Source organism: Palaemon carinicauda, chromosome 5, assembly GCF_036898095.1.
Source record: "Palaemon carinicauda isolate YSFRI2023 chromosome 5, ASM3689809v2, whole genome shotgun sequence".
NCBI classification, from domain to species: Eukaryota; Metazoa; Arthropoda; class Malacostraca; order Decapoda; family Palaemonidae; genus Palaemon; species Palaemon carinicauda.
This window is the reverse complement of record NC_090729.1, coordinates 34,215,360-34,238,578: the sequence shown is the minus strand read 5'-3', so window position 1 is coordinate 34,238,578 and position 23,219 is coordinate 34,215,360.

Here is a 23,219-nt window from a genome sequence, read left to right as displayed (position 1 = left end):
TACTAATATAAATAAATTTCTACCTCATACTTGGGATCGAATGCTAGCCCCTTCTAATGAAAGGCCAGGTCGAAACCAACCATGCCACGAGAGGCCATAAAAGGAAATCGAAACCAGACGCTAACTAGCTCTCCGAGGATTTACCTGGCGAGACATCAGTCTCTTACCAGCGAGTTTTACCCGATTTCCCCGTCCCACCACGTGACACAATTGGTAGTAATTCATACATATTACCCCTAATGAGTCAATATGGATAAATATCAACACAACATCGTGTTCAAATAGAAATAAATTTCTACCTCATACTTGGGATCGAAGGCTATCCCCTTCTAATGAAAGGCCAGGTCGAAACCAACCATGCCACAAGAGGCCATAAAAGGAAATCGAAAGCTGACGCTAACTAGCTGTCCGAGATTTTACCTGGCGAGACATCAGTCTCTTACTAGCGAGTTTTACCCGATTTCCCCGGCCCACCACGTGACACAATTGGTAGTAATGCATTCAAATTACCCCTAATGAGTCAATATGGATAAATATCAACACAACATCGTGTTCAAATAGAAATAAATTTCTACCTCATACTTGGGATCGAACGCTAGCCCCTTCTAATGAAAGGCCAGGTCGAAACCAACCATGCCACGAGAGGCCATAAAAGAAAATAGAAACCTGACGCTAACTAACTGTCCGAGAATTTACCTGGCGAGACATCAGTTTTTTACCAGCGAGTTTTACCGAATTTCACCGACCCACCATGTGACACAATTGGTAGTAATTCATTCAAATTACCCCTATTGAGTCAATATTGATAAATATCAACACAACATCGTGTTCAAATAGAAATAAATTTCTACCTCATACTTGGGATTAAACACTAGCCCCTTCCAAAGAAAGGCCAGGTCGAAACCAACCATGCTACGAGAGGCCATAAAAGGAAATTGAAACCTGACGCTAACTAGCTGTCCGAGGATTTACCTGGCGAGACATCAGTCTCTTACCAGCGAGTTTTACCCGATTTCCCCGGCCCACCACGTGACACAATTGGTAGTAATTCATTCAAATTACCCCTAATGAGTCAATATGGATAAATATCAACACAACATCCTGTTCAAATAGAGATAAATTTCTACCTCATACTTGGGATCGAACGCTAGCCCCTTCTAATGAAAAGCCAGGTCGAAACAAACCATGCCACGAGAGGCCATAAAAGGAAATCGAAACCTGACGGTAACTAGCTGTCCGAGGATTTACCTGGCGAGACATCAGTCTCTTACCAGCGAGTTTTACCCGATTTCCCCGCCCACCACGTGAAACAATTGGTAGTAATTCATTCAAATAACCCCTAATGAGTCAATATGGATAAATATCAACACAACATCGTGTTCAAATAGAAATACATTTCTACCTCTTACTTGGGATCGAACGCTAGCCCATTCTAATGAAAGGCCAGGTCGAAACCAACCATGCCACGAAAGGCCATAAAAGGAAATCGAAACCTGACGCTAACTAGCTGTCCGAGGATTTACCTGGCGAGACATCAGTCTCTTACCAGCGAGTGTAACCCGATTTCCCCGGCCTACCACGTGACACAATTGGTAGTAATTCATTCAAATTTCCCCTAATGAGTCAATATGGATAAATATCAACACAACATCCTGTTCAAATAGAAATAAATTTCTACCTCATACTTGGGATCGAATGAAAGGCCAGGTCGAAACCAACCATGCCACGGGAGGCCATAAAAGAAAATCAAAACCTGACGCTAACTAGCTGTCCGAGAATTTACCTGGCGAGACATCAGTTTCTTACCAGCAAGTTTTCCCGATTTCACCGCCACCACGTGACACAATTGGTAGTAATTCATTCAAATTACCCTTAATGAGTCAATATTGATAAATATCAACACAACATCGTGTTCAAATAGAAATAAATTTCTACCTCATACTTGGGATCGAACGCTAGCCCATTCTAATGAAAGGCCAGGTCGAAACCAACCATGCCACGAAAGGCCATAAAAGGAAATCGAAACCTGACGCTAACTAGCTGTCGAGGATTTACCTGGCGAGACGTCAGTCTCTTACCAGAGGGTTTTACCCGATTTCACCGCCCACCACGTGACACAATTGGTAGTAATTCATTCAAATTACCCTTAATGAGTCAATATTGATAAATATCAACACAACATCGTGTTCTAATAGAAATAAATTTCTACCTCATACTTGGGATCGAACGCTAGCCCCTTCTAATGAAAGGCCAGGTCGAAACCAACCATGCCACGAGAGGCCATAAAAGGAAATCGAAACCTGACGCTAACTAGCTCTCCGAGGATTTACCTGGCGAGACATCAGTCTCTTACCAGCGAGTTTTACCCGATTTCCCCGTCCCACCACGTGACACAATTGGTAGTAATTCATACAAATTACCCCTAATGAGTCAATATGGATAAATATCAACACAACATCGTGTTCAAATAGAAATAAATTTCTACCTCATACTTGGGATCGAAGGCTATCCCCTTCTAATGAAAGGCCAGGTCGAAACCAACCATGCCACGAGAGGCCATAAAAGGAAATCGAAACATGACTCTAACTAGCTGTCCGAGGATTTACCTGGCGAGACATCAGTCTCTTACCAGCGAGTTTTACCCGATTTCCCCGGCCCACCACGTGACACAATTGGTAGTAATGCATTCAAATTACCCCTAATGAGTCAATATGGATAAATATCAACACAACATCGTGTTCAAATAGAAATAAATTTCTACCTCATACTTGGGATTGAACACTAGCCCCTTCTAAAGAAAGGCCAGGTCGAAACCAGCAATGCTACGAGAGGCCATAAAAGGAAATCGAAACCCGACGCTAACTAGCCGTCCGAGGATTTACCTGGCGAGACATCAGTCTCTTACCAGCGAGTTTTACCCGATTTCCCCGGCCCACCACGTGACACAATTGGTAGTAATTCATTCAAATTACCCCTAATGAGTCAATATGGATAAATATCAACACAACATCCTGTTCAAATAGAGATAAATTTCTACCTCATACTTGGGATCGAACGCTAGCCCCTTCTAATGAAAAGCCAGGTCGAAACAAACCATGCCACGAGAGGCCATAAAAGGATATCGAAACCTGACGCTAACTAGCTGTCCGAGGATTTACCTGGCGAGACATCAGTCTCTTACCAGCGAGTTTTACCCGATTATCCCGGCCCACCACGTGAAACAATTGGTAGTGATTCATTCAAATAACCCCTAATGAGTCAATATGGATAAATATCAACACAACATCGTGTTCAAATAGAAATACATTTCTACCTCATACCTGGGATCGAACGCTAGCCCATTCTAATGAAAGGCCAGGTCGAAACCAACCATGCCACGAAAGGCCATAAAAGGAAATCGAATCCTGACGCTAACTAGCTGTCCGAGGATTTACCTGTCGAGACATCAGTCTCTTACCAGCGAGTTTTACCCGATTTCCCCGGCCCACCACGTGACACAATTGGTAGTAATTCATACAAATTACCCCTAATGAGTCAATATGGATAAATATCAACACAACATCGTGTTCAAATAGAAATAAATTTCTACCTCATACTTGGGATCGAAGGCTATCCCCTTCTAATGAAAGGCCAGGTCTAAACCAACCATGCCATGAGAGGCCATAAAAGGAAATCGAAACCTGACGCTAACTAGCTGTCCGAGGATTTACCTGGCGAGACATCAGTCTCTTAGCAGCGAGTTTTACCCGATTTCCCCGGCCCACCACGTGACACAATTGGTAGTAATGCATTCAAATTACCCCTAATGAGTCAATATGGATAAATATCCACACAACATCCTGTTCAAATAGAAATAAATTTCTACCTCATACATGGGATCGAACGCTAGCCCCTTCTAATGAAAGGACAGGTCGAAACCAACCATGCCACGAGAGGCCATAAAAGAAAATTCAAACCTGACGCTAACTAACTCTCCGAGAATTTACCTGGCGAGACATCAGTCTATTACCAGTGAGTTTTACCCGATTTCCCCGACCCACCATGTGACACAATTGGTAGTAATTCATTCAAATTACCCCTATTGAGTCAATATTGATAAATATCAACACAACATCGCGTTCAAATAGAAATAAATTTCTACCTCATACTTGTGATTAAACACTAGCCCCTTCTAAAGAGAGGCCAGGTCGAAACCAACCATGCTACGAGAGGCCATAAAAGAAAATCGAAACCTGACGCTAACTAACTGTCCGAGGATTTACCTGGCGAGACATCAGTCTCATACCAGCGAGTTTTTCCCGATTTCACCGGCCCACCACGTGACATAATTGGTAGTAATTCATTCAAATTACCCTTAATGAGTCAATATGGATAAATATCAACACAACATCATGTTCTAATAGAAATAAATTTCTACCTCATACTTGAGATCGAACGCTAGCCCCTTCTATTGAAAGGCCAGGTCGAAACCAACCATGCCACGAGAGGCCATAAAAGGAAATTGAAACCTAACGCTAAGTAGCTGTCCAAGGATTTAACTGGCGAGACATCAGTCTCTTACCAGCGAGTTTTACCCGATTTCCCCGGCCCACCACGTGAAACAATTGGTAGTAATTCATTCAAATAACCCCTAATGAGTCAATATGGATATATATCAACACAACATCGTGCTCAAATAGAAATAAATTTTTACCTCATACTTGGGAATGAACGCTAGCCCCTTTTAATGAAAGGCCAGGTCGGAACCAACCATGCCACGTAAGGCCATAAAAGAAAATCGAATCCTGACGCTAACTAGCTGTCCGAGGATTTACCTGTCGAGACATCAGTCTCTTACCAGCGAGTTTTACCCGATTTCCCCGCCCCACCACGTGAAACAATTGGTAGTAATTCATTCAAATAACCTCTAATGAGTCAATATGGATAAATATCAACACAACATCGTGTTCAAATAGAAATAAATATCTACCTCATACTTGGGATCGAACGCTAGCCCATTCTAATGAAAGGCCAGGTCGAAACCAACCATGCCTCGAGAGGCCTTAAAAGGAAATCGAAACCAGACGCTAACTAGCTGTCCGAGAATTTACCTGGCGAGACATCAGTTTCTTACCAGCGAGTTTTACCCGATTTCACCGCCCATCATGTGACACAATTGGTAGTAATTCATTCAAATTACCCTTAATAAGTCAATATTGATAAATATCAACACAACATCGTGTTCAAATAGAAATAAATTTCTACCTCATACTTGGGATCGAACGCTAGCCCCTTCTAATGAAAGGCCAGGTCGAAACCAACCATGCCACAAGAGGCCATAAAAGGAAATCGAAACCTGACGCTAACTAGCTCTCCGAGGATTTACCTGGCGAGACATCAGTCTCTTACCAGCGAGTTTTACCCGATTTCCCCGTCCCACCACGTGACAAAATTGGTAGTATATCATACAAATTACCCCTAATGGGTCAATATGGATAAATATCAACACAACATCGTGTTCAAATAGAAATAAATTTCTACCTCATACTTGGGATCGAACGTTAGCCCCTTCTAATGAAAGGCCAGGTCGAAACTAACCATGCCACGAGAGGCCATAAAAGAAAATCGAAACCTGACGCTAACTAACTGTCCGATAATTTACATGGCGAGACATCAGTTTCTTACCAGCGAGTTTTACCCGATTTCCCCGACCCACCATGTGACACAATTGGTAGTAATTCATTCAAATTACCCCTATTGAGTCAATATTGATATATATCAACACAACATCGTGTTCAAATAGAAATAAATTTCTACCTCATACTTGGGATTAAACACTAGCCCCTTCTAAAGAAAGGCCAGGTCGAAACCAACCAATCTACGGGAGGCCATAAAAAGGAAATCGAAACCTGACGCTAACTAGCTGTCCGAGGATTTACCTGGCGAGACATCAGTCTCTTACAAGCAGTTTTACCCGATTTCACCGGCCCACCACGTGACATAATTGGTAGTAATTCATTCAAATTACCCATAATGAGTCAATATGGATAAATATCAACACAACATCGTGTTCAAATAGAAATAAATTTCTACCTCATACTTGGGATCGAACGCTAGCCCCTTCTATTGAAAGGCCGGGTCAAAACCAACCAAGAAACAAGAGGCCATAAAAGGAAATCGAAACCTGACGCTAAGTAGCTGTCCGAGGATTTACCTGGTGAGAAATCAGTCTCTTACCAGCGAGTTTTACCCGATTTCCCCGGCCCACCACGTGAAACAATTGGTAGTAATTCATTCAAATAACCCCTAATGAGTCAATATGGATAAATATCAACACAACATCGTGTTCAAATAGAAATAAATTTCTACCTCATTCTTGGGATCGAACGCTAGCCCATTCTAATGAAAGGCCAGGTCGAAACCAACCATGCCACGAAAGGCCATAAAAGGAAATCGAAACCTGACGCTAACTAGCTGTCCGAGGATTTACCTGGCGAGACATCAGTCTCTTACCAGCGAGTTTTACCCGATTTCCCCGGCCCACCACTGGACACAATTGGTAGAAATTCATTCAAATTACCCCTAATGAGTCAATATGGATAAATATCAACACAACATCGTGTTCAAATAGAAATAAATTTCTACCTCATACTTGGGATCGAACGCTAGCTCCTTTTAATGAAAGGCCAGGTCGAAACCAACCATACCACGAGAGGCCATAAAAGAAAATCAAAACCTGACGCTAACTAGCTGTCTGAGAATTTACCTGGCAAGACATCAGTTTCTTACCAGCGAGTTTTACCCGATTTCACCGCCCACCACGTGACACAATTGGTAGTAATTCATTCAAATTACCCTTAATGAGTCAATATTGATAAATATCAACACAATATGGTGTACTAATATAAATAAATTTCTACCTCATACTTGGGATCGAATGCTAGCCCCTTCTAATGAAAGGCCAGGTCGAAACCAACCATGCCACGAGAGGCCATAAAAGGAAATCGAAACCAGACGCTAACTAGCTCTCCGAGGATTTACCTGGCGAGACATCAGTCTCTTACCAGCGAGTTTTACCCGATTTCCCCGTCCCACCACGTGACACAATTGGTAGTAATTCATACATATTACCCCTAATGAGTCAATATGGATAAATATCAACACAACATCGTGTTCAAATAGAAATAAATTTCTACCTCATACTTGGGATCGAAGGCTATCCCCTTCTAATGAAAGGCCAGGTCGAAACCAACCATGCCACAAGAGGCCATAAAAGGAAATCGAAAGCTGACGCTAACTAGCTGTCCGAGATTTTACCTGGCGAGACATCAGTCTCTTACTAGCGAGTTTTACCCGATTTCCCCGGCCCACCACGTGACACAATTGGTAGTAATTCATTCAAATTACCCCTAATGAGTCAATATGGATAAATATCAACACAACATCGTGTTCAAATAGAAATAAATTTCTACCTCATACTTGGGATCGAACGCTAGCCCCTTCTAATGAAAGGCCAGGTCGAAACCAACCATGCCACGAGAGGCCATAAAAGAAAATAGAAACCTGACGCTAACTAACTGTCCGAGAATTTACCTGGCGAGACATCAGTTTTTTACCAGCGAGTTTTACCGAATTTCACCGACCCACCATGTGACACAATTGGTAGTAATTCATTCAAATTACCCCTATTGAGTCAATATTGATAAATATCAACACAACATCGTGTTCAAATAGAAATAAATTTCTACCTCATACTTGGGATTAAACACTAGCCCCTTCCAAAGAAAGGCCAGGTCGAAACCAACCATGCTACGAGAGGCCATAAAAGGAAATTGAAACCTGACGCTAACTAGCTGTCCGAGGATTTACCTGGCGAGACATCAGTCTCTTACCAGCGAGTTTTACCCGATTTCCCCGGCCCACCACGTGACACAATTGGTAGTAATTCATTCAAATTACCCCTAATGAGTCAATATGGATAAATATCAACACAACATCCTGTTCAAATAGAGATAAATTTCTACCTCATACTTGGGATCGAACGCTAGCCCCTTCTAATGAAAAGCCAGGTCGAAACAAACCATGCCACGAGAGGCCATAAAAGGAAATCGAAACCTGACGGTAACTAGCTGTCCGAGGATTTACCTGGCGAGACATCAGTCTCTTACCAGCGAGTTTTACCCGATTTCCCCGCCCCACCACGTGAAACAATTGGTAGTAATTCATTCAAATAACCCCTAATGAGTCAATATGGATAAATATCAACACAACATCGTGTTCAAATAGAAATACATTTCTACCTCTTACTTGGGATCGAACGCTAGCCCATTCTAATGAAAGGCCAGGTCGAAACCAACCATGCCACGAAAGGCCATAAAAGGAAATCGAAACCTGACGCTAACTAGCTGTCCGAGGATTTACCTGGCGAGACATCAGTCTCTTACCAGCGAGTGTAACCCGATTTCCCCGGCCTACCACGTGACACAATTGGTAGTAATTCATTCAAATTTCCCCTAATGAGTCAATATGGATAAATATCAACACAACATCCTGTTCAAATAGAAATAAATTTCTACCTCATACTTGGGATCGAATGAAAGGCCAGGTCGAAACCAACCATGCCACGGGAGGCCATAAAAGAAAATCAAAACCTGACGCTAACTAGCTGTCCGAGAATTTACCTGGCGAGACATCAGTTTCTTACCAGCAAGTTTTCCCGATTTCACCGCCACCACGTGACACAATTGGTAGTAATTCATTCAAATTACCCTTAATGAGTCAATATTGATAAATATCAACACAACATCGTGTTCAAATAGAAATAAATTTCTACCTCATACTTGGGATCGAACGCTAGCCCATTCTAATGAAAGGCCAGGTCGAAACCAACCATGCCACGAAAGGCCATAAAAGGAAATCGAAACCTGACGCTAACTAGCTGTCGAGGATTTACCTGGCGAGACGTCAGTCTCTTACCAGAGGGTTTTACCCGATTTCACCGCCCACCACGTGACACAATTGGTAGTAATTCATTCAAATTACCCTTAATGAGTCAATATTGATAAATATCAACACAACATCGTGTTCTAATAGAAATAAATTTCTACCTCATACTTGGGATCGAACGCTAGCCCCTTCTAATGAAAGGCCAGGTCGAAACCAACCATGCCACGAGAGACCATAAAAGGAAATCGAAACCTGACGCTAACTAGCTCTCCGAGGATTTACCTGGCGAGACATCAGTCTCTTACCAGCGAGTTTTACCCGATTTCCCCGTCCCACCACGTGACACAATTGGTAGTAATTCATACAAATTACCCCTAATGAGTCAATATGGATAAATATCAACACAACATCGTGTTCAAATAGAAATAAATTTCTACCTCATACTTGGGATCGAAGGCTATCCCCTTCTAATGAAAGGCCAGGTCGAAACCAACCATGCCACGAGAGGCCATAAAAGGAAATCGAAACATGACTCTAACTAGCTGTCCGAGGATTTACCTGGCGAGACATCAGTCTCTTACCAGCGAGTTTTACCCGATTTCCCCGGCCCACCACGTGACACAATTGGTAGTAATGCATTCAAATTACCCCTAATGAGTCAATATGGATAAATATCAACACAACATCGTGTTCAAATAGAAATAAATTTCTACCTCATACTTGGGATTGAACACTAGCCCCTTCTAAAGAAAGGCCAGGTCGAAACCAGCAATGCTACGAGAGGCCATAAAAGGAAATCGAAACCCGACGCTAACTAGCCGTCCGAGGATTTACCTGGCGAGACATCAGTCTCTTACCAGCGAGTTTTACCCGATTTCCCCGGCCCACCACGTGACACAATTGGTAGTAATTCATTCAAATTACCCCTAATGAGTCAATATGGATAAATATCAACACAACATCCTGTTCAAATAGAGATAAATTTCTACCTCATACTTGGGATCGAACGCTAGCCCCTTCTAATGAAAAGCCAGGTCGAAACAAACCATGCCACGAGAGGCCATAAAAGGATATCGAAACCTGACGCTAACTAGCTGTCCGAGGATTTACCTGGCGAGACATCAGTCTCTTACCAGCGAGTTTTACCCGATTATCCCGGCCCACCACGTGAAACAATTGGTAGTGATTCATTCAAATAACCCCTAATGAGTCAATATGGATAAATATCAACACAACATCGTGTTCAAATAGAAATACATTTCTACCTCATACCTGGGATCGAACGCTAGCCCATTCTAATGAAAGGCCAGGTCGAAACCAACCATGCCACGAAAGGCCATAAAAGGAAATCGAATCCTGACGCTAACTAGCTGTCCGAGGATTTACCTGTCGAGACATCAGTCTCTTACCAGCGAGTTTTACCCGATTTCCCCGGCCCACCACGTGACACAATTGGTAGTAATTCATACAAATTACCCCTAATGAGTCAATATGGATAAATATCAACACAACATCGTGTTCAAATAGAAATAAATTTCTACCTCATACTTGGGATCGAAGGCTATCCCCTTCTAATGAAAGGCCAGGTCTAAACCAACCATGCCATGAGAGGCCATAAAAGGAAATCGAAACCTGACGCTAACTAGCTGTCCGAGGATTTACCTGGCGAGACATCAGTCTCTTAGCAGCGAGTTTTACCCGATTTCCCCGGCCCACCACGTGACACAATTGGTAGTAATGCATTCAAATTACCCCTAATGAGTCAATATGGATAAATATCCACACAACATCCTGTTCAAATAGAAATAAATTTCTACCTCATACATGGGATCGAACGCTAGCCCCTTCTAATGAAAGGACAGGTCGAAACCAACCATGCCACGAGAGGCCATAAAAGAAAATTCAAACCTGACGCTAACTAACTCTCCGAGAATTTACCTGGCGAGACATCAGTCTATTACCAGTGAGTTTTACCCGATTTCCCCGACCCACCATGTGACACAATTGGTAGTAATTCATTCAAATTACCCCTATTGAGTCAATATTGATAAATATCAACACAACATCGCGTTCAAATAGAAATAAATTTCTACCTCATACTTGTGATTAAACACTAGCCCCTTCTAAAGAGAGGCCAGGTCGAAACCAACCATGCTACGAGAGGCCATAAAAGAAAATCGAAACCTGACGCTAACTAACTGTCCGAGGATTTACCTGGCGAGACATCAGTCTCATACCAGCGAGTTTTTCCCGATTTCACCGGCCCACCACGTGACATAATTGGTAGTAATTCATTCAAATTACCCTTAATGAGTCAATATGGATAAATATCAACACAACATCATGTTCTAATAGAAATAAATTTCTACCTCATACTTGAGATAGAACGCTAGCCCCTTCTATTGAAAGGCCAGGTCGAAACCAACCATGCCACGAGAGGCCATAAAAGGAAATTGAAACCTAACGCTAAGTAGCTGTCCAAGGATTTAACTGGCGAGACATCAGTCTCTTACCAGCGAGTTTTACCCGATTTCCCCGGCCCACCACGTGAAACAATTGGTAGTAATTCATTCAAATAACCCCTAATGAGTCAATATGGATATATATCAACACAACATCGTGCTCAAATAGAAATAAATTTTTACCTCATACTTGGGAATGAACGCTAGCCCCTTTTAATGAAAGGCCAGGTCGGAACCAACCATGCCACGTAAGGCCATAAAAGAAAATCGAATCCTGACGCTAACTAGCTGTCCGAGGATTTACCTGTCGAGACATCAGTCTCTTACCAGCGAGTTTTACCCGATTTCCCCGTCCCACCACGTGACACAATTGGTAGTAATTCATTCAAATTACCCCTATTGAGTCAATATTGATAAATATCAACACAACATCGTGTTCAAATAGAAATAAATTTCTACCTCATACTTGGGATTAAACACTAGCCCCTTCCAAAGAAAGGCCAGGTCGAAACCAACCATGCTACGAGAGGCCATAAAAGGAAATTGAAACCTGACGCTAACTAGCTGTCCGAGGATTTACCTGGCGAGACATCAGTCTCTTACCAGCGAGTTTTACCCGATTTCCCCGGCCCACCACGTGACACAATTGGTAGTAATTCATTCAAATTACCCCTAATGAGTCAATATGGATAAATATCAACACAACATCCTGTTCAAATAGAGATAAATTTCTACCTCATACTTGGGATCGAACGCTAGCCCCTTCTAATGAAAAGCCAGGTCGAAACAAACCATGCCACAGAGGCCATAAAAGGAAATCGAAACCTGACGCTAACTAGCTGTCCGAGGATTTACCTGGCGAGACATCAGTCTCTTACCAGCGAGTTTTACCCGATTTCCCCGCCCCACCACGTGAAACAATTGGTAGTAATTCATTCAAATAACCCCTAATGAGTCAATATGGATAAATATCAACACAACATCGTGTTCAAATAGAAATACATTTCTACCTCTTACTTGGGATCGAACGCTAGCCCATTCTAATGAAAGGCCAGGTCGAAACCAACCATGCCACGAAAGGCCATAAAAGGAAATCGAAACCTGACGCTAACTAGCTGTCCGAGGATTTACCTGGCGAGACATCAGTCTCTTACCAGCGAGTGTAACCCGATTTCCCCGGCCTACCACGTGACACAATTGGTAGTAATTCATTCAAATTACCCCTAATGAGTCAATATGGATAAATATCAACACAACATCGTGTTCAAATAGAAAAAAATTTCTACCTCATACTTGGGATCGAATGAAAGGCCAGGTCGAAACCAACCATGCCACGGGAGGCCATAAAAGAAAATCAAAACCTGACGCTAACTAGCTGTCCGAGAATTTACCTGGCGAGACATCAGTTTCTTACCAGCAAGTTTTCCCGATTTCACCGCCACCACGTGACACAATTGGTAGTAATTCATTCAAATTACCCTTAATGAGTCAATATTGATAAATATCAACACAACATCGTGTTCAAATAGAAATAAATTTCTACCTCATACTTGGGATCGAACGCTAGCCCATTCTAATGAAAGGCCAGGTCGAAACCAACCATGCCACGAAAGGCCATAAAAGGAAATCGAAACCTGACGCTAACTAGCTGTCGAGGATTTACCTGGCAAGACGTCAGTCTCTTACCAGAGGGTTTTACCCGATTTCACCGCCCACCACGTGACACAATTGGTAGTAATTCATTCAAATTACCCTTAATGAGTCAATATTGATAAATATCAACACAACATCGTGTTCTAATAGAAATAAATTTCTACCTCATACTTGGGATCGAACGCTGGCCCCTTTTAATGAAAGGCCAGGTCGAAATCAACCATGCCACGAGAGGCCATAAAAGGAAATCGAAACCTGACGCTAAGTAGCTGTCCGAGGATTTACCTGGCGAGACATCAGTCTCTTACCAGCGAGTTTTACCCGATTTCCCCGTCCCACCACGTGACACAATTGGTAGTAATTCATACAAATTACCCCTAATGAGTCAATATGGATAAATATCAACACAACATCATGTTCAAATAGAAATAAATTTCTACCTCATACTTGGGATCGAAGGCTATCCCCTTCTAATGAAAGGCCAGGTCGAAACCAACCATGCCACGAGAGGCCATAAAAGGAAATCGAAACATGATTCTAACTAGCTGTCCGAGGATTTACCTGGCGAGACATCAGTCTCTTACCAGCGAGTTTTACCCGATTTCCCCGGCCCACCACGTGACACAATTGGTAGTAATGCATTCAAATTACCCCTAATGAGTCAATATGGATAAATATCAACACAACATCGTGTTCAAATAGAAATAAATTTCTACCTCATACTTGGGATTGAACACTAGCCCCTTCTAAAGAAAGGCCAGGTCGAAACCAGCAATGCTACGAGAGGCCATAAAAGGAAATCGAAACCCGACGCTAACTAGCGGTCCGAGGATTTACCTGGCGAGACATCAGTCTCTTACCAGCGAGTTTTACCCGATTTCCCCGGCCCACCACGTGACACAATTGGTAGTAATTCATTCAAATTACCCCTAATGAGTCAATATGGATAAATATCAACACAACATCCTGTTCAAATAGAGATAAATTTCTACCTCATACTTGGGATCGAACGCTAGCCCCTTCTAATGAAAAGCCAGGTCGAAACAAACCATGCCACGAGAGGCCATAAAAGGATATCGAAACCTGACGCTAACTAGCTGTCCGAGGATTTACCTGGCGAGACATCAGTCTCTTACCAGCGAGTTTTACCCGATTATCCCGGCCCACCACGTGAAACAATTGGTAGTGATTCATTCAAATAACCCCTAATGAGTCAATATGGATAAATATCAACACAACATCGTGTTCAAATAGAAATACATTTCTACCTCATACCTGGGATCGAACGCTAGCCCATTCTAATGAAAGGCTAGGTCGAAACCAACCATGCCACGAAAGACCATAAAAGGAAATCGAATCCTGACGCTAACTAGCTGTCCGAGGATTTACCTGTCGAGACATCAGTCTCTTACCAGCGAGTTTTACCCGATTTCCCCGTCCCACCACGTGACACAATTGGTAGTAATTCATACAAATTACCCCTAATGAGTCAATATGGATAAATATCAACACAACATCGTGTTCAAATAGAAATAAATTTCTACCTCATACTTGGGATCGAAGGCTATCCCCTTCTAATGAAAGGCCAGGTCTAAACCAACCATGCCATGAGAGGCCATAAAAGGAAATCGAAACCTGACGCTAACTAGCTGTCCGAGGATTTACCTGGCGAGACATCAGTCTCTTAGCAGCGAGTTTTACCCGATTTCCCCGGCCCACCACGTGACACAATTGGTAGTAATGCATTCAAATTACCCCTAATGAGTCAATATGGATAAATATCAACACAACATCCTGTTCAAATAGAGATAAATTTCTACCTCATACTTGGGATCGAACGCTAGCCCCTTCTAATGAAAAGCCAGGTCGAAACAAACCATGCCACGAGAGGCCATAAAAGGAAATCGAAACCTGACGGTAACTAGCTGTCCGAGGATTTACCTGGCGAGACATCAGTCTCTTACCAGCGAGTTTTACCCGATTTCCCCGCCCACCACGTGAAACAATTGGTAGTAATTCATTCAAATAACCCCTAATGAGTCAATATGGATAAATATCAACACAACATCGTGTTCAAATAGAAATACATTTCTACCTCTTACTTGGGATCAAACGCTAGCCCATTCTAATGAAAGGCCAGGTCGAAACCAACCATGCCACGAAAGGCCATAAAAGGAAATCGAAACCTGACGCTAACTAGCTGTCCGAGGATTTACCTGGCGAGACATCAGTCTCTTACCAGCGAGTGTAACCCGATTTCCCCGGCCTACCACGTGACACAATTGGTAGTAATTCATTCAAATTTCCCCTAATGAGTCAATATGGATAAATATCAACACAACATCCTGTTCAAATAGAAATAAATTTCTACCTCATACTTGGGATCGAATGAAAGGCCAGGTCGAAACCAACCATGCCACGGGAGGCCATAAAAGAAAATCAAAACCTGACGCTAACTAGCTGTCCGAGAATTTACCTGGCGAGACATCAGTTTCTTACCAGCAAGTTTTCCCGATTTCACCGCCACCACGTGACACAATTGGTAGTAATTCATTCAAATTACCCTTAATGAGTCAATATTGATAAATATCAACACAACATCGTGTTCAAATAGAAATAAATTTCTACCTCATACTTGGGATCGAACGCTAGCCCATTCTAATGAAAGGCCAGGTCGAAACCAACCATGCCACAAAAGGCCATAAAAGGAAATCGAAACCTGACGCTAACTAGCTGTCGAGGATTTACCTGGCGAGACATCAGTCTCTTACCAGAGGGTTTTACCCGATTTCACCGCCCACCACGTGACACAATTGGTAGTAATTCATTCAAATTACCCTTAATGAGTCAATATTGATAAATATCAACACAACATCGTGTTCTAATAGAAATAAATTTCTACCTCATACTTGGGATCGAACGCTAGCCCCTTCTAATGAAAGGCCAGGTCGAAACCAACCATGCCACGAGAGGCCATAAAAGGAAATCGAAACCTGACGCTAACTAGCTCTCCGAGGATTTACCTGGCGAGACATCAGTCTCTTACCAGCGAGTTTTACCCGATTTCCCCGTCCCACCACGTGACACAATTGGTAGTAATTCATACAAATTACCCCTAATGAGTCAATATGGATAAATATCAACACAACATCGTGTTCAAATAGAAATAAATTTCTACCTCATACTTGGGATCGAAGGCTATCCCCTTCTAATGAAAGGCCAGGTCGAAACCAACCATGCCACGAGAGGCCATAAAAGGAAATCGAAACATGACTCTAACTAGCTGTCCGAGGATTTACCTGGCGAGACATCAGTCTCTTACCAGCGAGTTTTACCCGATTTCCCCGGCCCACCACGTGACACAATTGGTAGTAATGCATTCAAATTACCCCTAATGAGTCAATATGGATAAATATCAACACAACATCGTGTTCAAATAGAAATAAATTTCTACCTCATACTTGGGATTGAACACTAGCCCCTTCTAAAGAAAGGCCAGGTCGAAACCAGCAATGCTACGAGAGGCCATAAAAGGAAATCGAAACCCGACGCTAACTAGCCGTCCGAGGATTTACCTGGCGAGACATCAGTCTCTTACCAGCGAGTTTTACCCGATTTCCCCGGCCCACCACGTGACACAATTGGTAGTAATTCATTCAAATTACCCCTAATGAGTCAATATGGATAAATATCAACACAACATCCTGTTCAAATAGAGATAAATTTCTACCTCATACTTGGGATCGAACGCTAGCCCCTTCTAATGAAAAGCCAGGTCGAAACAAACCATGCCACGAGAGGCCATAAAAGGATATCGAAACCTGACGCTAACTAGCTGTCCGAGGATTTACCTGGCGAGACATCAGTCTCTTACCAGCGAGTTTTACCCGATTATCCCGGCCCACCACGTGAAACAATTGGTAGTGATTCATTCAAATAACCCCTAATGAGTCAATATGGATAAATATCAACACAACATCGTGTTCAAATAGAAATACATTTCTACCTCATACCTGGGATCGAACGCTAGCCCATTCTAATGAAAGGCCAGGTCGAAACCAACCATGCCACGAAAGGCCATAAAAGGAAATCGAATCCTGACGCTAACTAGCTGTCCGAGGATTTACCTGTCGAGACATCAGTCTCTTACCAGCGAGTTTTACCCGATTTCCCCGGCCCACCACGTGACACAATTGGTAGTAATTCATACAAATTACCCCTAATGAGTCAATATGGATAAATATCAACACAACATCGTGTTCAAATAGAAATAAATTTCTACCTCATACTTGGGATCGAAGGCTATCCCCTTCTAATGAAAGGCCAGGTCTAAACCAACCATGCCATGAGAGGCCATAAAAGGAAATCGAAACCTGACGCTAACTAGCTGTCCGAGGATTTACCTGGCGAGACATCAGTCTCTTAGCAGCGAGTTTTACCCGATTTCCCCGGCCCACCACGTGACACAATTGGTAGTAATGCATTCAAATTACCCCTAATGAGTCAATATGGATAAATATCCACACAACATCCTGTTCAAATAGAAATAAATTTCTACCTCATACATGGGATCGAACGCTAGCCCCTTCTAATGAAAGGACAGGTCGAAACCAACCATGCCACGAGAGGCCATAAAAGAAAATTCAAACCTGACGCTAACTAACTCTCCGAGAATTTACCTGGCGAGACATCAGTCTATTACCAGTGAGTTTTACCCGATTTCCCCGACCCACCATGTGACACAATTGGTAGTAATTCATTCAAATTACCCCTATTGAGTCAATATTGATAAATATCAACACAACATTGCTTTCAAATAGAAATAAATTTCTACCTCATACTTGTGATTAAACACTAGCCCCTTCTAAAGAGAGGCCAGGTCGAAACCAACCATGCTACGAGAGGCCATAAAAGAAAATCGAAACCTGACGCTAACTAACTGTCCGAGGATTTACCTGGCGAGACATCAGTCTCATACCAGCGAGTTTTTCCCGATTTCACCGGCCCACCACGTGACATAATTGGTAGTAATTCATTCAAATTACCCTTAATGAGTCAATATGGATAAATATCAACACAACATCATGTTCTAATAGAAATAAATTTCTACCTCATACTTGAGATAGAACGCTAGCCCCTTCTATTGAAAGGCCAGGTCGAAACCAACCATGCCACGAGAGGCCATAAAAGGAAATTGAAACCTAACGCTAAGTAGCTGTCCAAGGATTTAACTGGCGAGACATCAGTCTCTTACCAGCGAGTTTTACCCGATTTCCCCAGCCCACCACGTGAAACAATTGGTAGTAATTCATTCAAATAACCCCTAATGAGTCAATATGGATATATATCAACACAACATCGTGCTCAAATAGAAATAAATTTTTACCTCATACTTGGGAATGAACGATAGCCCCTTTTAATGAAAGGCCAGGTCGGAACCAACCATGCCACGTAAGGCCATAAAAGAAAATCAAATCCTGACGCTAACTAGCTGTCCGAGGATTTACCTGTCGAGACATCAGTCTCTTACCAGCGAGTTTTACCCGATTTCCCCGTCCCACCACGTGACACAATTGGTAGTAATTCATTCAAATTACCCCTATTGAGTCAATATTGATAAATATCAACACAACATCGTGTTCAAATAGAAATAAATTTCTACCTCATACTTGGGATTAAACACTAGCCCCTTCCAAAGAAAGGCCAGGTCGAAACCAACCATGCTACGAGAGGCCATAAAAGGAAATTGAAACCTGACGCTAACTAGCTGTCCGAGGATTTACCTGGCGAGACATCAGTCTCTTACCAGCGAGTTTTACCCGATTTCCCCGGCCCACCACGTGACACAATTGGTAGTAATTCATTCAAATTACCCCTAATGAGTCAATATGGATAAATATCAACACAACATCCTGTTCAAATAGAGATAAATTTCTACCTCATACTTGGGATCGAACGCTAGCCCCTTCTAATGAAAAGCCAGGTCGAAACAAACCATGCCACGAGAGGCCATAAAAGGAAATCGAAACCTGACGCTAACTAGCTGTCCGAGGATTTACCTGGCGAGACATCAGTCTCTTACCAGCGAGTTTTACCCGATTTCCCCGCCCCACCACGTGAAACAATTGGTAGTAATTCATTCAAATAACCCCTAATGAGTCAATATGGATAAATATCAACACAACATCGTGTTCAAATAGAAATACATTTCTACCTCTTACTTGGGATCGAACGCTAGCCCATTCTAATGAAAGGCCAGGTCGAAACCAACCATGCCACGAAAGGCCACAAAAGGAAATCGAAACCTGACGCTAACTAGCTGTCCGAGGATTTACCTGGCGAGACATCAGTCTCTTACCAGCGAGTGTAACCCGATTTCCCCGGCCTACCACGTGACACAATTGGTAGTAATTCATTCAAATTACCCCTAATGAGTCAATATGGATAAATATCAACACAACATCGTGTACAAATAGAAAAAAATTTCTACCTCATACTTGGGATCGAATGAAAGGCCAGGTCGAAACCAACCATGCCACGGGAGGCCATAAAAGAAAATCAAAACCTGACGCTAACTAGCTGTCCGAGAATTTACCTGGCGAGACATCAGTTTCTTACCAGCAAGTTTTCCCGATTTCACCGCCACCACGTGACACAATTGGTAGTAATTCATTCAAATTACCCTTAATGAGTCAATATTGATAAATATCAACACAACATCGTGTTCAAATAGAAATAAATTTCTACCTCATACTTGGGATCGAACGCTAGCCCATTCTAATGAAAGGCCAGGTCGAAACCAACCATGCCACGAAAGGCCATAAAAGGAAATCGAAACCTGACGCTAACTAGCTGTCGAGCATTTACCTGGCAAGACGTCAGTCTCTTACCAGAGGGTTTTACCCGATTTCACCGCCCACCACGTGACACAATTGGTAGTAATTCATTCAAATTACCCTTAATGAGTCAATATTGATAAATATCAACACAACATCGTGTTCTAATAGAAATAAATTTCTACCTCATACTTGGGATCGAACGCTGGCCCCTTTTAATGAAAGGCCAGGTCGAAATCAACCATGCCACGAGAGGCCATAAAAGGAAATCGAAACCTGACGCTAAGTAGCTGTCCGAGGATTTACCTGGCGAGACATCAGTCTCTTACCAGCGAGTTTTACCCGATTTCCCCGTCCCACCACGTGACACAATTGGTAGTAATTCATACAAATTACCCCTAATGAGTCAATATGGATAAATATCAACACAACATCATGTTCAAATAGAAATAAATTTCTACCTCATACTTGGGATCGAAGGCTATCCCCTTCTAATGAAAGGCCAGGTCGAAACCAACCATGCCACGAGAGGCCATAAAAGGAAATCGAAACATGATTCTAACTAGCTGTCCGAGGATTTACCTGGCGAGACATCAGTCTCTTACCAGCGAGTTTTACCCGATTTCCCCGGCCCACCACGTGACACAATTGGTAGTAATGCATTCAAATTACCCCTAATGAGTCAATATGGATAAATATCAACACAACATCGTGTTCAAATAGAAATAAATTTCTACTTCATACTTGGGATTGAACACTAGCCCCTTCTAAAGAAAGGCCAGGTCGAAACCAGCAATGCTACGAGAGGCCATAAAAGGAAATCGAAACCCGACGCTAACTAGCGGTCCGAGGATTTACCTGGCGAGACATCAGTCTCTTACCAGCGAGTTTTACCCGATTTCACAGGCCCACCACGTGACACAATTGGTAGTAATTCATTCAAATTACCCCTAATGAGTCAATATGGATAAATATCAACACAACATCCTGTTCAAATAGAGATAAATTTCTACCTCATACTTGGGATCGAACGCTAGCCCCTTCTAATGAAAAGCCAGGTCGAAACAAACCATGCCACGAGAGGCCATAAAAGGATATCGAAACCTGACGCTAACTAGCTGTCCGAGGATTTACCTGGCGAGACATCAGTCTCTTACCAGCGAGTTTTACCCGATTATCCCGGCCCACCACGTGAAACAATTGTTAGTGATTCATTCAAATAACCCCTAATGAGTCAATATGGATAAATATCAACACAACATCGTGTTCAAATAGAAATACATTTCTACCTCATACCTGGGATCGAACGCTAGCCCATTCTAATGAAAGGCTAGGTCGAAACCAACCATGCCACGAAAGGCCATAAAAGGAAATCGAATCCTGACGCTAACTAGCTGTCCGAGGATTTACCTGTCGAGACATCAGTCTCTTACCAGCGAGTTTTACCCGATTTCCCCGTCCCACCACGTGACACAATTGGTAGTAATTCATACAAATTACCCCTAATGAGTCAATATGGATAAATATCAACACAACATCGTGTTCAAATAGAAATAAATTTCTACCTCATACTTGGGATCGAAGGCTATCCCCTTCTAATGAAAGGCCAGGTCTAAACCAACCATGCCATGAGAGGCCATAAAAGGAAATCGAAACCTGACGCTAACTAGCTCTCCGAGGATTTACCTGGCGAGACATCAGTCTCTTAGCAGCGAGTTTTACCCGATTTCCCCGGCCCACCACGTGACACAATTGGTAGTAATGCATTCAAATTACCCCTAATGAGTCAATATGGATAAATATCCATACAACATCCTGTTCAAATAGAAATAAATTTCTACCTCATACATGGGATCGAACGCTAGCCCCTTCTAATGAAAGGACAGGTCGAAACCAACCATGCCACGAGAGGCCATAAAAGAAAATTCAAACCTGACGCTAACTAACTCTCCGAGAATTTACCTGGCGAGACATCAGTCTCTTACCAGTGAGTTTTACCCGATTTCCCCGACCCACCATGTGACACAATTGGTAGTAATTCATTCAAATTACCCCTATTGAGTCAATATTGATAACTATCAACACAACATCGCGTTCAAATAGAAATAAATTTCTACCTCATACTTGTGATTAAACACTAGCCCCTTCTAAAGAGAGGCCAGGTCGAAACCAACCATGCTACGAGAGGTCATAAAAGAAAATCGAAACCTGACGCTAACTAACTGTCCGAGGATTTACCTGGCGAGACATCAGTCTCATACCAGCGAGTTTTTCCCGATTTCACCGGCCCACCACGTGACATAATTGGTAGTAATTCATTCAAATTACCCTTAATGAGTCAATATGGATAAATATCAACACAACATCATGTTCTAATAGAAATAAATTTCTACCTCATACTTGGGATCGAACGCTAGCCCCTTCTATTGAAAGGCCAGGTCGAAACCAACCATGCCACGAAAGGCCATAAAAGGAAATTGAAACCTAACGCTAAGTAGCTGTCCAAGGATTTAACTGGCGAGACATCAGTCTCTTACCAGCGAGTTTTACCCGATTTCCCCGGCCCACCACGTGAAACAATTGGTAGTAATTCATTCAAATAACCCCTAATGAGTCAATATGGATATATATCAACACAACATCGTGCTCAAATAGAAATAAATTTTTACCTCATACTTGGGATCGAACGCTAGCCCCTTTTAATGAAAGGCCATGTCGGAACCAACCATGCCACATAAGGCCATAAAAGAAAATCGAAACCTGACGCTAACTAGCTGTCCGAGAATTTACCTGGCGAGACATCAGTTTCTTACCAGCGAGTTTTACCCGATTTCACCGCCCACCACGTGACACAAATGGTAATAATTCATTCAAGTTACACTCAATGAGTCAATATGGATAAATATCAACGCAACATCGTGTTCAAATAGAAATAAATTTCTACCTCATAATTGGGATTAAACACTAGCCCCTTCCAAAGAAAGGCCAGGTCGAAACCAACCATGCTACGAGAGGCCATAAAAGGAAATTGAAACCTGACGCTAACTAGCTGTCCGAGGATTTACCTGGCGAGACATCAGTCTCTTACCAGCGAGTTTTACCCGATTTCCCCAGCCCACCACGTGACAAAATTGGTAGTAATTCATTCAAATTACCCCTAATGAGTCAATATGGATAAATATCAACACAACATCCTGTTCAAATAGAGATAAATTTCTACCTCATACTTGGGATCGAACGCTAGCCCCTTCTAATGAAAAGCCAAGTCGAAACAAACCATGCCCCGAGAGGCCATAAAAGGAAATCGAAACCTGACGCTAACTAGCTGTCCGAGGATTTACCT